Genomic DNA, 16,351 nt, shown 5'->3' on the forward strand with positions numbered 1-16,351 from the left:
ATTTCTCACTACATTAGAGGGATACAGTGATGCTAACTGGATTTCAGATTCAGATGAGATAAAATCCACTAGTGGTTATGTATTCACCCTTGGTGGTGCAGTAGTTACTTGGAAATCAACCAAATAAACTATTATTTCTAAATCCACCATCGAGTTAGAGTTTATTGCTTTGGAATTGGCCAGTAATGACGCTAAGTGGTTGAGAAACTTATTAGCAAATATTATGTTGGGCACAAAACCAACACCTTTTGTGCCTGTGTATTGTGATTGCCAAGCAGCAATAGTCATTGCAAAAAATAAAACATTTAATGGTAAGAATAGACACATTCGTTTGAGACATAAAGTGGTTAAGGAGCTGCTAAAAGATGAAATTATATCCATTGATTATGTGAAGTCAGAAGTGAATTTGGCCAATCCTGTTACTAAACCTTTGGGAAGAAAATTAATAAATGATACATCGAGAGGAATGAGACTTAAGCCAATCTAAGAAATTAAGAGTGGTGGTAACCCAACTTTTGTGATTGGAGATCCCATGAATAAGGTTCATATGGGTAACAACAAGTCACTAGTTAATTTTGCTAGCACTATTATTTTTGTCCCTTCCTGTGGTGTGAGAAGTGCTAGACTGTATTAAATGAGAGGATGAGCTAAAAGCTCTTAATGATTTTCATATCTCTTTTGGGTGATGTAAAATTGCAGTACAAATTTGATGAAATTACCTATATGAGTATGGAGTGGGGCCACTCTTATGATATTGTGGCATAATCTTTAGAGCACTCATGAACTACTCGGCGAGTGCATGGTGTATAAGTGCAAAACAACGTCAATAGCAAGAATTATTAGAGCGTAATGTGATTGATAGGATTCTAACTTACAAAAAAGGGTTTTGGTTAATAGAAGCTAAAAAGTTCACAAACAACTCTGTATGTTAAGTCTTATTTGTCTAGGTCTAGTTCATAGTCCAAAAGACACTAGATTTGAAGCATCTACGCTTAGTTTTAACCTAGAAAACTTTCTTCTAAATTTTTTTTCCCAAACCTTTTTGAAATATATGGGGGATTGTTGAATAATTATTGGTATTTCAGAAAGAATTTAGAGGACCATTATTATTTTATTCCATTTGACCAATTATTCCTAAACTTTAGTAAGGAGTTTTACTAACTGTTGGAGTTAACATTATCCTTGACTTCTTCATAACATCCATAAGCCTTATCTTTCTCCTATTTTTCCTCAATCACAATGTTATATATTATAACATTATAATAACATTGTGATTGAGGAAAGATATGAGAAATGATAAAGTGATGATTTTGGTCGATTTTGATGAGAAAATTGACCAAAATCAGCTCCAAATGGCTAGCAGTGGAAGAGAGGTCGAGATAATTTATGTGAATGTCGAATTCTACGATTGAATTGAGGGTGAGTAATTTGAGATATATAAATGACTATTTTAGCCTTTCATTGTTAAAAGAAATTCAATGTATTAATTTAGGGGCGTAAATTGGAATATATGAAACTAGAGGTATAAACTTGCTATCTGTCAAACTTTGGGTGGGTATATATATAAAAAGTTTATAAGAAATTATACACTATTTTTATTTTTGTAATATATTCAAAAAAAAATTATAAAAAATTTGGACCCCTCTTGGCCATATTTTTTAGGGGCCCTAGGCACTTGCCTACACCTTGGGCTGGCCATAGGCAAGTGCCTCACCTGCCTATTTGTAAATTGGAATATATGAAACTAGAGCTAATATATAACTGCTAGACTAGAGGTTTCGGCTATATAAGGGTATACCAAAAATGTTGCTTATGCATAAGAGTCTTACACCTAATTGGAGAGACCATTTAATGACTATTTTGATTTTGTTAGTTCCTTCATATATGAAAGCATATCCAAAACTTGCTCTGCTGGATAATTGTTACTATAAAATCTTCATTGTGCTTGAACGTTCGGCAAACTTCATTTTCCATCATTAATTCTTTTGTTTCCAAACTTGTTTCATTGTTTTAAAGACTAGCCTTTGGTGCATTATGTTTGAGAGGTATGCATTACAACTGTTTTAGTATTACTTTTATGTCTCAGAGTTTCCTTGAATTTCCACAATATTATGTTTCGTTGTTGGAAATTTGAACTTCCCCATTATGTAAGTAGTGGATGGGTCTATCATTTCTTGATGATGAAGTTGGATAAAACGACTCATAACTAGCTCTGTGGGCAAGATTAAAATCACAAAACTCTATCCCAGCGAACAGAAGGGGTTTTAAGTTTTATTGTGAACTTCGGAATGAGGTGATAGTTACTGGGTGCCCTCTAGTTGATACTGTTGGTAGTGGTTTCTGCTCCGGCTTGTGAAGGCAAAAGCGCGATCCCTGTATATGTTCTTTCTGCAGCCGTCGGGTCTTTTGGATTTTAGGTTTCTCTCTATGGGTAGAATATTTTCTGTAGTGGTTGTGAAAAATGCTAGCATTCTTTTGATCTCATTAAGAGAGAGAGAGAGAGAGAGAGAGAGAGTGAAAAGTAAATGGTCAAGTTGAAGCTGTGATGAATATATTTACCATTTTGTCGATGAGGGTTAGGGTAAGTTGAAGGCGATGAGCTTTGTTTGCAAACTTGATGTTTAACGTGGGAGTGTCACTGTATTACTTGATCATTGAACTTGGTATTTTGCTCTTATTGAAATAAAATATGACTTGGGGATATCCTTTTTGATATCTATTTTTGAATTAAATGATGATGCAAAATAAGCTGTCCATCAGTTGGTTGTTGAAAGATTTGCTATTTGGATATTGTTATCATTATGTTTTCGAAAACAATACTATTGAAGGGTCGAAATGCTTTAATTCAATTTTTTTATTTAAAGCTTAATTTTTATCATATTGATTTATAAATTTATACGATGAATTAGTTGTTAACCATAAAATGACTTTTTGACTTGTAATAATTAAAAGGTCTTCCATTGTTGAAAATAACTAGGTTTGAAATTAAAAATTTATATGCCAAATTAGAAGTCCAATGAGCATAGTTTTAGATACTGCTTATCATTTTATTTTGTTTAATGTTTTTTAATATTTGGTTGAAATCAAATTGTAGATTCTAACTCAGATAATACTATACCAATAATTCTCTCTCATAATATTATACCAATAATTCTCTCTCATAATGCTAAAGTGACAGTTTACAATTAGTCAATTCACAATGGGTCTTACTAATTAATTATAAGCTAACTAATTATGAGCTGTTATATCAAAGTTGTGAGAAAAAGTTTGTAAGAAATGATTATTGGTGTAATATAACTCATTCCAATCCACATTCATTATGTCGTAAAATGAGTTTTAAAATAATAAAAAATAATAAATACTCCGGACCAGAGTTGGGCCCGTCAAAGCCCGAGGAAGTTACTAATGTTACGAATCTTGCAAGTTGCAACTAAAAATTAAACAAAACAATCCTGCATGGGATCCAAACGTGGGTGTTAAGGTTGACCTTTGTCACGATGGCAAAAAAACCTATTAGTTAATACTGTCTATTTGTCTTTATAAGCTGAAGATCCAACTTAAGTTTATCCTAACATCATGGCTAATTCATTATATATTATTCTTTGTTGATGCATGAATAGTATATAATGAAAAATCATAATAAACTTTTGATCACGTGACAAATTGATTTCATAAGCAACATATAAGTCCCAATTATATATGACCAAAATTATCCATAAAATCTGAAAAACAGAGTTTAAACAAAGACTTTTCACGTAGCTCAAGCTAACTCAAGCTCAATATTAGATTCAGAAGAGTCATCTGATTCTTCTTAGAGCAAAATAGGAACGATGTTATCGTCATCTTCTTCTTCTCTTCTTCCAATGGGCGACGGTGGCGACTGCTGCAGATTGATGCTAGTTAAAGCAAAGGCAGGAATGGCTTGAAGAAACTCATGATAAAACCATAGCACAATCTCTACCAGCTTTGGAAACCATGGAGAAATGGCTATGCAAATTAAGTAAGTGAGGAAGAAGAGTGAGGGATGAAGGCGGAGTGAGGCAAGTAATGCTAGAGCCAGTGGTCCTGAGAAGTCGCCGAACTTGAAAACTAGTGGGTATGTCAAAACATGTATATGGAGTTTGATGGAGGTTAGTCGAAAGAAGAGAGTGGCAAAGAGAAGAGAGAGCAAGGCCAGGATGAACAAGAAGAAGTGATCATCGTCGTCGTCGTCCTCTTTGTGAAATAGATCTATGTAAGGTAATTGGTTTGAAGAAGGAGAATTTTTGCAGAGTGAAACAAGGAGAAGGTTGAGGAGAGGTGGAAGAAGAAAACGTAAATCAATTTTCCGATTCATGGCTATGGCTAGGGTGTAGATTGTGGAATATGGAATTTATCATTTTATAAAATAAAAGAGTACTCTTCATGACGCGTCAATGTCACACCATTTTGTGAACGGAAAAAGAAGTGTGAACTGTGAAGTGAGCTTCCTGGAACGCGTCGCTAAGGTTAACCATGGGTTAAGAGGAGATAAGGTTAACAAACAGAAATCTAACCATGGGTTAAGAGGAGATAAGGCTAACAAGCACAAATCTAAACATTATGGTTAAGCTCTTATACATTAAATGTGAATAGAACACTATGATCCCAACAAAATTTCTTTAGCAATGGTCAGCTTTAGCAAAAAAATTACTGTTGAAAAATATTTGTGTAACTCCATGAATTTGACAAATAATCTTAACCTAATTTGCTTTTTCTTATAGAAAATAAAATTTGAAAAAAGAAAAAAAAAAAAAAAAACTCATGGAAATATCAAAGAATATAAAGAATAAGAAAAAAAATCATTTGATTCACTTATTGAGCTAAAATGATATTTTAAGGAAAATAATCTATTGTCAAAATATTTATGAATTTTTGTTTCTTACCCCCCTCAAATAGTGAGGGTAAGAACACGTACCTCGGTTTGAATATATTATTTCATCATTGGAAATGAATTAAATTTACTTAAAAGGATGGAGTCACAGAACAATGAGTTGGAGGCAGTTGATTTTATTTGTAAAATAAATAAATCAAATTAATTAAATCAAATATCTTATTTCATTTTACATTTATATAAAATGAAAATAAGGAATGAATAATTTTTTTAATTATTTATTTATAAAAATCAGAACAAAGAAGGAATTAATTTTGATTATATATTTATAGTAAATAAAAGATAACAATGAATTTATTATTTACTGTACTATTTATTTATTAAAATCAAAATAAAAAAGGAATTGTTGTTTTAATTATTTATGATTAAAAAATCAAAATAATAATTAATTTTTATTAATATATTAAAATCATAATTATCTTTTATTTTTATTTTCACAAAAAAAAAAAAAAAATTAGAAGTAAGGATATAGAACCAGAAGCTTTTAAATAAAAATATAAATAAATATCCCAAATAGTTGAATCAGTAATTTAATTTTGTAATGAGATAGTTCAGGATTAGCTAAACGGTCACGTGACTGACGCATCCAAGATAGGAGTTAATTCTCTTTTAATCCCTGTGGTTTTAGTTCGGGTCGTTTGAGTTTGGCAATTGAAGTGGCATTGGTAGGTCGAACGGGAAATTACATTTGAGGCCATGTAATGTTAAGGCAAATCAAATAAGGCTTATTTTCGACCGCCTACGTGGCTTCAAAATTCAAATGCAATTTTACATTCCACGGCCTACATGGCCTCAAATGTGATTAATGTAAAATTTTACTTGAGGCCATGTAGACGGTCGAAAATAACCCTTATTTGTTTTGTTTTATATTTGTCATGCTCAGTTTCGTGGTCTCATAGAATGATGACATCAGCATTAATGATGTCAGCGTTAAAGACATCAGCGTTGAAGACATTTTTCCGGTTTTTTAAAACAATAAAGTAACGCTTATAATTTTTTCATACAATTTTGCTGTAATAATTTATGATAGATCAGCTCACATTTAATTAAAAGAAGTCACTATTAGTTGATCAATTACAAACTATTATATTAGAGTTGTATATAAAAGTTACAAATATAGTGCTACTCCTTTTAAAATTAGAAAATGTTACCCACAACTTTTTCTTACAAATTTTCTCTTACAACTCTGACGTGATAACTCGTAATAGGTCCTATTTGAGTTCCACTTGATAAATTATAACTAACCAATTGTGAGTTACAACTTCAAGGTTGTGATAGAAAATTTATTAGAAGAAGTTATAGTTGTAACATTACTCTTTAAAATTATCTACTATTTTTTATCTGTTTGATGAACAACTAACTTATCATGGTAGCGAGACACCAAAGACAATTGTATTATACAAAATGACAGGTCAATTTTCATATTATTTAATTTTAATTAATTAAATATAAATATTTAGACAATAATTTGGATTTTGTCCTATGAGTTAACTATATGTTCCTATCCAAAAAATGTTTATTGACAAATTCATACCGACCCACTTTTTAAATACCATTTTACTACCTGAAGTATAATTTTATTTGTAATTTTTATTGGGGAGAAACAAATATTTGGCTGCTAGAGAAGAGAAAAGAAAAGGAATGGCACGTGTTAACAGCGTCGCAGCCAACGGTTTTTGCCGGTTAGAAACACATTAAATTCACTTAAAAAGAATGGAGTCTAGGAAAAGTGAGGCGGGTGTTAAAAATATATTATTGCTGGAGGTAGTTGATTTTATTTATAAAATTAAAAAAAAAAAAGAGTAATTAAATCAATTATCTTATTTCATTTTATATTCATATAAAATGAATAATTGTTTTAATTATTTTACAGTTTTAGAATAACTTTTAAATCCTGGAAAAAATGAATTTTGAACAAATCTTTCAAAATATTTATCTTCAGCCATATTAATAGATTGATCAGTTGCAGCAATATATAAAGCTAACTGTTCCCTATATACATCAGAATTATAACACAAAGTAGTACCCATATTAGTTATTTGAGTTTGATTGCTTTCTCTATTTCCATGTTGATTAATATGTTTATTAGCATGCCTTAAAGTACTAGTACCATTACCTGAATCAGTTTTATAAATATTTTCATAGTATTTGCATCTCTCTTTCTTGACTTGAACGTCATTTTCTGTCTCGTAAAACTTGTCAAAATATGCCCAAACGTCTGATGTGTGTCTGTCTTCGGTTTCGACAGCAGTTGATGATCCCGCCTCAGCTTGAGATAAAGTTGGACGAGCACGACGATTACGAGGACGACTTCTAGAATCACCGGGAGCTATTGGAATCAGGGGCATATTTTGAGGTGTATCGGACTCTGAGAATGAGAAAGCAGGACTATTTGAATCTCCTCCTGTATTTATGTTAGTAAAATCAGCGGGACTAGGACTAGGATAGTAATTTTCTTCATCATTGTAATTGATAGGAGAGAAATATCTATTCATTGTAGTTGAAAAAAAAAATTGATGTAGAAGAAGTAAAAATTAAAGAAAGAGAATTGGAATATGGAAATTGGAATTTGGAAAATTGGAAATATGAATTAAAAATTGCAAAAACTAATAAAATTTAAAATACGAGCAAATTGATAACAAAGAGATTAAGAGAATAAATGAATAATTGAGAGATTAGAGATTAGAGAATATGAGAGAATGAGAGAATTTGAGTTGTGAGAAAAATGTGAGAGTTTAGGGCCAATTTATAGAAAAAAAAGGGAAAGGAAAATGATGAAAAAGACCCCTCCAACGGCTATAAAACGGCTATATTTCATGGGTAAAAGGGTAATTTGAAAAAACAAATTAAATTTTTTATTTTTTTTGGGCCAACCCGCTGGTCAACCCGTCGGGTTGACAACAGCCAACTCGGCGGGTTGGCGGTCTCTCTTAGAAGAGACAAAACAGCAACTCGTCGGGTCGATGGGTTGCCATTTTGCAACCCAACCCGCCCGAGGGTTGCTGTTGAGTTGGGTTCAACCCGAACCGCCATATTGGCGGTCCGGATTCAACCCTCTTCATTGCGGGCAGGGTTAGGGTTGACTCATCTAACCCGACCCATTTGTTCCACCTATGAGTCAACACCCAAGATAGGAGTTAATTCCCTTTTAATCCCTGTGGTTTTAGTTCGGGTCGTTTGAGTTTGGTAATTGAAGTGGTATTGGTAGGTCGAATGGGAAATTACATTTGAGGCCATGTACCGGTCAAATGTTAAGGCAAATCAAATAAGGCTGATTTTCGACCGCCTATGTGGCTTCAAAATTCAAATGCAATTTTACATTCCATCGCCTACATGGCCTCAAATGTGATTAATGTAAAATTTCACTTGAGGCAATGTAGACGGTCGAAAATAACCCTTATTTGTTTTGTTTTATATTTGTCATGTTCAGTTTCGTGGTCTCATAAGGATGATGACATCAACATTGATGATGTCAGCGTTGAAGACGTTTTTCTGGTTTTTTAAAACAATAAAGTTACACTTACAACTTTTTCATACAATTTTGATGTGACCGTTTGTGATTGATCAGATCACATTTAGTTAAAGGGAGCCACTACTAGTTGGCCAATCACGAACTACCACATCAGAGTTGTATGAAAAAGTTACAAGTGTAGTGCTACTCCTTTTAAAATTGGAAAATATTACCCACAACCTCTTCTTATAAACTTTCTCTTACAACTCTAACGTGATAGCTCGTAATGGGTCCTACTTGGATCCCACTTGATAAATTACAACTGACCAATTGTGAGTTACCACTTCAAGGTTGTGAGAGAAAATTTGTCAGAAGAGGTTGTAGATGTAGTATTACTCTTTAAAATTATCTACTATTTTTAATCTGTTTGATGAACAACTGATTTGTCATGGTAGCGAGACACTAAAGACAATTGTATTATACAAAATGACACGTCAATTTTCATGTTATTTAATTTTAATCAATTAAATATAAATATTTAGACAATAATTTGGATTTTGTTCTATGAGTTAACGACATGTTCCCACCCAAAAAATGACTATTGACAAATTCATATCGACCCACTTTTTAAATACCATTTTATTAGCTAAAGTATAATTTTATTAGTAATTTTTGTTGTGGAGAAAGGCAAAATGGTTAAAAGTTTCTTATTAGTGAGAGTAGAACGGTCAACAAATTTTTAGCCACTAGAGAAGAGAAAAGAAAAGGAATGGCACATGTTAACAGCGTTGCAGCCAACGGTTTTTGCCGGTTAGAAACATGTTAAATTCACTTAAAAGAATGGAGTCTAGGAAAAGTGAGGCGGGTGTTAAAAATATATTATTGCTGGAGGTAGTTAATTTTATTTATAAAATTAAAAAAAAAAAAGAGAGTAATTAAATCAATTATCTTATTTCATTTTATATTCATGTAAAATGAATAATTGTTTTAATTATTTATTTATAAAAATCAGAATAAAGAAGGAATTAATGTTTGAAAAATATATTATTATGCTATAAACTCTCGGATATGTTCACATAGTGGAATGTTATATGCCGACGTTCTTGGGACAACCTATGTAATTGACATCTCTGTCTCAAGTTGACACCTTGGTCCCCAAACGTCGAAAATTTAGTCATAATGTTTAATGGTAATGGGTAGCTCCTTTGTCAAAGTTATTAGCTGGCTCTTTTGTGAGATTTTTTATAATGTGAACATGGAATTCATTATTTTAAATATGTATTTGATAAATATAATATTTATTTATATTTGTTAGAGTCTCACACCGATTAAGCATACTCAAGCCTACTAGATTATAAGAGGGGATAATCATCTCATTCAATGGATGGGGAGTCAGACTTACCTTAAATTCTATTATGGTATCAAAGTCTAGATAGAGTCAGCAATTATCTCTATCAATAGGTATGACCCAATATATGAGCTTGACCGTGAGAGAGAGTGTTGGAGTCTCACACCAACTAGGCATGCTCAAGTCTATTGAGTTATAAGAAGGGGTAACCATCTCATTTAATAAAAACCTTATTAGATGAGAAATCAAGTTCATCTCAAATTATATCAATATTTAACATCAAATTTATATGCTGCATATGTTACATATGGGTTCATTTCTCTTATTATTAAATTATTATAAATTGTGCAAGATACTAATTCTTGATTATTGTTGAATTAGCATTTTTGTTATCAATCTAACAAATATATATTATATGAATAAATAAATAAATAAAACAACCCTTATATTTGTATGCGGATAAAAAAAATGTTACAAAATAAAACTTAAATATCACCATAGCTTGCATGGAGTTTAGAACAAAAAATTAAGAAATCTGAAATAATTATTGACTTTAGAATTAATTGAAATTTATAATTTATTATATAAGATCCATATTTTAAAATGTCTCTTAATTTTCTATCATAATTCATTATGTACGTATCATTTACTTTTTCTTTTGGATAAAGACTATAATAAATTCAATTTATCATATCAATATTGTATTCATTTCTTTAAGATAAAATATATATTTTAAACGACAAAACTCATTCTAACTTCTTATTAATATAAATTCTCACACGACTAGATCTGTAATTTACATATATAATACAAAACTCATTTTAACCATTTTGTCATGGTTGTTAACAGTCGATGCGGGTTAGGGTATGTCGAAGGCAATGAGCTTTGTTTTGGAAACTTGATGTTTAATGTCGGAGAGTCACTATTTTACTTGATCATTGAACTTGGTATTTTGCTCTTATTGGAATAAAATATGACTTGAGGATGGCCTTTTTGATATCTATTTTTGAATTAAATGATGATTCAAATTAAGTTGTCCATCTGCTGGTTTTGGAAAGAGTTGCCCTTGGGATATCATTATTATAATCACGTTTTCGAAAACAATATGTTGAAGAGTCGAAATGTTTTAATTCATTTTTTTATTTAAAATTTTAATTTAGACGGTGAATTAGTTGTTAACCATAAAATGAAATTGAATGAAATTAAAAATTTATATGCCAAATTAGAAGTCCAATTAGCATAGGTTTTTAATTTTCAACTAATCTTTCGAGACCTTGAAGTTGACCGTCGAGTAAATCTCCTCAGTGACCACCTCTATATTAGGGCATATGGAGATTCGAACTCAAAAGCCCATATTGAATCTCTTTGCTCTTTTACCATCAAACCACTCAGTAGTGGTTAATGAACATAGTTTTCGATGCCGGTTATTATTTTATTTTGTTTAATGCTTTTTAGTGTGTGGTTGAAATTAAATTGTAGATTCAGACCCACATTCAAAATGTTGCAAAGCAAGATTGGATGAGTTTTCAAATAATTAAAAATAAGAAATCATAGATTTCAACCCTCTTAATCTTCATATACTATACAGAGTGAAATTGACTGGATTGTAATACCAACAAGACACTACATTAAAAAGCAGTGGCATTACATCAAGTCTTTATAACCAACACAAACTTAGTATGTAAGTCTTGTTGATTTGATAAATTAGCTGATGTCGTCAATTCTCAATTTGGTTTTTAAGAGGATAAAATGAACAAGCTCCATTTGGTTAGCCAGAAGTTCAATAAACTCCTCCTGGTGGATTCTGGAGGTCCTCTTAAATTGCACATAAACCTCCTGACAATCTAGGGTTATAAATTGGGAGAGAAACAAATACTCTGGACCAGAGTTGGGGCCTGTCAAAGCCTCGGCCGGCGCCTTTTTTCTTCATCCCTGGTTGAAAACATGGAAATATTACCAATCTTGCAACTAAAAATTAAACAAAACAATCCTACAACTACAGGGGATCGAAACGTGGCTAACTTATTATAATATTATTCTTTGTTGACATCACACAACAAGATCAGCAGCTCATTGTATGATAAATGAAAAATCATAATAAAGTTTTGATCATGTGACAAATTAATTTCATAAGCAACATGTAAGTCCCAATTATATATGACAAAAGTTTAATCATGTCAACAGATTATTTTTCTCAAGAAACTAAGTGAAAACTTACAAAACAAAATTAGTCACATGTACTTAAAATCTGAAAAACAGAGTTTAAACAGACTCTTCACGTAACTAAAGCTAACCCAAACTCAATATCAGAAGAGGAGTCTGATACTTCTTGGAGCAAAATCGGAACGATGAAGTTATCGCCTTCTTTTTCTTCTCTTCTTTCAATGGGCGGCGTTGGCGGTAGCTGCAAATTGATGCTAGTTAAAACAAAGGCAAGAGTGGCTTGAAGGAACTCATGATAAAACCATATCCATAACCGCTTCACAATCTCTACCACCTTTTGAAACCAAGGAGAAATGGCTATGCAAATTAAGTAAGCAATGAAGAAGAGTAAGGGACGAAGGAGGAGTGAGGCAAGTAATGTCGGAGCCAATGGCCCTGAGAAGTCCGTTTTAGCAAAAAATTTACTACACATACTTTAGTTCAAAAATATTTGTGTAACTCCATGATTTTGACAAATAATCTTAAGGTAACTTTTGCTTTTTTTATTGAAATTATTAAAAAAAAAAAAAAAAACTCATGGAAATATCCAAGAATATAAAGAAGAAAAAAAATAAAATTATTCACTTATATAGTTGAAATGATATTTTAAGAGAATAACCAAGTGTCTAGATATTTATAAATTTTTGTCTCTTACCCATCTCAAATAGTGAGAACAGGTACCACACGATTTGAATATATTACTACATCATTAGAAATGAATTAAATTCACTTAAAGGATGGAGTTCTGGAACAATGAGTTGGGTGTTACAAATATATTACTGTTGGAGGCAGTTGATTTTATTTACAAAATAAAAAAAAAAAAAGAGTAATTAAATCAATTATCTTATAAATAACAAATGAAAATAAGGAATGAATGATTGTTTTAATTATTTATTTATAAAAATCATAATAAAGAAGGAATTTCATTATATTTTTATAGAAAATAAAAGATAAAAATGAATTTATTGTTTACTATTTATTTATTAAGATCAAAATGAAAAAAAAAAAAAAAGAAATTGTTGTCTCAATTATTTATGATTAAAATATCAAAATAAAACAGGAAGGTTATTTTAAATATTTACTGATAAGAAATAAAATATTAACAACTCTTTAATTATGTCCTATAATAAATAAATAAAAAATAGAATGGTTATTTAATTATTCATTTATAAAAAAAAATTGGTTATTTTATTAATTAAAAATCAAAATAGAAAATGTTGGTTACTTTAATTATTTTAAAAAAGAAATAGATTATTAATTAGCTATCAATTCCCCTTAAAATTGGATTCTATTCAAATGATGTGCCACTCTTCAAAATGAAGAATTTAACCCAAAAATAAGTGCCACACAAATTTTATCAAAGAAATTGGCTACCATTTAACATTTTAAGCTTTTTTTTTTCCAATAATATTTCTGAAAATAATAATTAATTCTTATTAATATATTAAAATCATAATTATCTTTTATTAATCCATCCCTATTGATTTTGTTTTGTTTTATATTCTATAAAGATAAATAACCTCTTTTAACTGGTGGTTAGAAATGACATTAAAACAATCCAAGTTGCATTTGTATTGAATGACATGGAAATAAAATACGTTTGATTTTAAACACTAGTCTTAAATCAAGAATTTGGTTTATACGCATAAAAGACGATATAATGTTCTTTTTTTAAGGGGATATTACACGCCACACCCTTTTATATTACATGTCACCACCTTTTTAAAGGGATATTACATGCCACACCCTTTTTAAGTCTTAACGCGTAAATTCCTAGTTCAATTCTGAAGCCTTAAGTCTTAACGCCGCTTCTCTCTCCACCTTCAACACTTCCAAGTTCCAACCAATACCATCTCTGGTTTCTCTCCATTGACTCTTTTTAATTTTATAGATTAGTCTTCTTGACTATCCGTGTCGCCGTGGGTCCATGAACACCATTTTCAATGTCGCCCCCTTTTATATTACATGTCACCCCCTTTTTGAAGGCATAATATGTGAAGGCCCCTTTTATATCACATATCACCCCCTTTTTGAAGGTTTAATATAATGAAGGCCTCTTTTATACTACTTGTCACCCCCCTTTTGAAAGTTTAATATGTGAAGCCTCCTTTTATAGTACATGTCACCCCCCTTTTGAAGGTTTAATATCTGAAGCCCCCTTTTATATTACAAATCACCCACCCCCTTTTGAAGGTTTAATATCTGAAGCACCCTTTTATATTACATGTCACCCCCCTTTTGAAGGTTTAATATCTGAAGCCCCCTTTTATATTACAAATCACCCACCCCCTTTTGAAGGTTTAATAACTGAAGCACCCTTTTATATTACATGTCACCCCCCTTTTGAAGGTTTAATATCTGAAGCCCCCTTTTATATTACAAATCACCCACCCCCTTTTGAAGGTTTAATATCTGAAGCACCCTTTTATATTACATGTCACCCCCCTTTTGAAGGTTTAATATCTGAAGCCCCCTTTTATATTACAAATCACCCACCCCCTTTTGAAGGTTTAATAACTGAAGCCCCCTTTTATATTACAAGTCACCCCCTTTTTGAAGGTTTAATATCTGAAGCCCCCTTTTATATTACTGTCACCCCCTTTTTGAAGGTTTAATATATGAAGCCCCCTTTTATATTACATGTCACCTCCCTTTTTTGAACCTTTTTTTATAAAAAAGCCATGGGTCCATGAACGCCATACTTGTCACCATATTACATTCCACCCCCTTTTTGAAGGGTTTTTATTGAACGCCATTACGCACCTCATATTTCCTGGAATGCTACTGGTATCATGAGAACAAATCACAAGACTAACTATTAAGTTCCATTTTAGCTAAGCTCTTATTGATAATAACTTTATAATATTAATCACTAAACAATTTTCATTGAGTTCAAAAATATATGTGCAACTCCATGAATTTGACAAATAATGTTAAGATAACTTTTTTTTTTTAATTAAAAAAAAAAACTCATGGAAATATCAAAGAATATAAAAAAGAAAAAAAAATCATTTGATTCACTTATTGAATTGAAATAATATTTTACAACAGAATAATCAAGTGTCAAGATAATTATAAATTTTTTTCTCTTACCCATCTCAAATAATGAAGGTAATAACACGTACCTTTCAATTAGAATATATTATTGTTGGAGGCAGTTGATTTTATTTATAAAATAGAAAAAGACTAATTAAATAAATTATCTTATAAATATAAAATGAAAATAAGGAATGAATTATTGTTTTAATTATTTATTTATAAAAATCATAATAAAGAAGGAATTAATGTTTCATTATATTTTTATAGAACTTAAAAGATAAAAATGAATTTATTATTTACTATTTATTTATTAAGATCAAAATGAAAAAAAAAAAATTGTTGTTTCAATTATTTATGATTAAAATGTCAAAATAAAACAGGAAGGTTATTTTAAATATTTATTGATAAGAAATAAAATATTAACAACTCTTTTAATTATGTCCTATAATAAATAAAATAAAAAAGAATGGTTATTTAATTATTCATTTATATAAAAAAATGATTTCTTATTTTATTAATTTATTAATTGAAAATCAAAATAGAAAATGTTGATTACTTTAATTATTTAAAAAAAGAAATAGATTATTAATTAGCTATCAATTCCTCTTAAAATTGGATTTTATTCAAATGATGTGCCACTCTTCAAAATGAAGAATTTAACCAAAAAATAAGTACCACACAAATTTTATCAAAGAAATTGACTACCATTTAACATTTTACCTACTTTATTAATACGATTAACCTTTTTTTACCAATAATATTTTTGAAAATAATAACTAATTCTAATTAATATATTAAAATCATAATTATCTTTTATGAATCCATCCCTATTGATTTTGTTTTGTTATATATTCTATAAAGATAAATAACCTCTTTTAACTGGTGGTTAGAAATGACATTAAAGCAATCCAAGTTGCATTTGTGTTAAAACAATCAAGAATTTGGTTTATAGGTATAAAATAAATGACGATATAATGGTCTTTTTTTTAAGGGGATATTACATGTAACACCCTTTTGTGTCACATGTCACCACCTTTTTAAGGGGATATTACTGTTCAGTGTTCACCCCCTTTTATATAACATGCCACACCCTTTTGAAGTCTTAACGCGTAAATTCCTATGTCAATTGTTAAGCCTTAAAGTCTTAACGCCTCTTCTCTCTCCACCTTCAACACTTCCAACCAATACCATCTCTGATTTCTCTCCATTGCAATACATCATCTCTCCTCCCTTCGATTGGACCCTTCCTCATTCTCCGTAGCCGCCGGCCGCAGCCTGTTTGCAACAGTTGAAACAGAAGAAGATTTCTCTGATTAGAGTGAGAAATCCAAAGCAGAGAACAAGTAAGACACCCCTTTTGAGTTTAATAGCTTTCAGGAGAGTGAAAATCTTCACAATT

This window comes from Pistacia vera, unplaced genomic scaffold (assembly GCF_008641045.1).
Source record: "Pistacia vera cultivar Batoury unplaced genomic scaffold, PisVer_v2 Contig676, whole genome shotgun sequence".
Lineage (NCBI taxonomy): Eukaryota > Viridiplantae > Streptophyta > Magnoliopsida > Sapindales > Anacardiaceae > Pistacia > Pistacia vera.